We start from the raw sequence: 757 nt of genomic DNA, 5'->3' as shown, positions 1-757 counted from the left end.
CCACGCGCATCTGAAGGGCCGTGCCCAAGATGCCTCGGACTCTGTCCGACCATGCCATAAATGGCATGCAGCGACCGCTTCGCAACGAGAGCAGTGCTCAGTGGTTTACGTGCCACTTCACGTGCATCACGGGGGCATCGCCCTTGATGCCTCGGCCCTTGGACGACCATGTCACGCATGACATGCAGCGACTACTTCGATACTCGTGCAGCGCTCAGTGGGATACGTGCCACGCCACGATCAGCCCGCGAGCCATGCTCAAGACTCCTGTCCGATACACCGTTGGTGTCTACCGTTTCGGACATTCCAATGTTTAACACGTTGACCGTCTCGGTCCAGTGATCTCACCAAAAGCGCTTTTGTCTCCTAGCAGAGGTGGGTTCATGACTCATGAAAGCTCCACCAGGAGACGTGCGCGTAGCACCCAATGCAGCAGGGCTACCGTAGCTTTGCGCTTTGAGTAAGCGTAAGTTAGGTCACCGACCTTTCGTTCTATACTTACAACAAGAACGAATTTAGCTGATCGCAATCCGCTTACTCCAAAAGTAATGATTGCCTTAACCCAATGCTAATTAACTCTTCCGTGGTAATTCAAAACTGACTATATTTATTTTATCTGCGGCAAAACCTTCTCATTTTAAATGAACGTTTTTTCTTAAATATGTATAGTAAAATCTAAATACATGCATAACTACTGGCTAGCCAGCCACGTACCATATTCTTATTTAGGTGCAGTACCCATTTTTTGTGACACACA

This window comes from Plasmopara halstedii, assembly GCF_900000015.1.
Source record: "Plasmopara halstedii genome assembly, contig: Scaffold_2881, whole genome shotgun sequence".
Lineage (NCBI taxonomy): Eukaryota > Oomycota > Peronosporomycetes > Peronosporales > Peronosporaceae > Plasmopara > Plasmopara halstedii.
The sequence above is the reverse complement of the archived record's forward strand: the minus strand, read 5'-3'. Positions refer to the sequence as shown.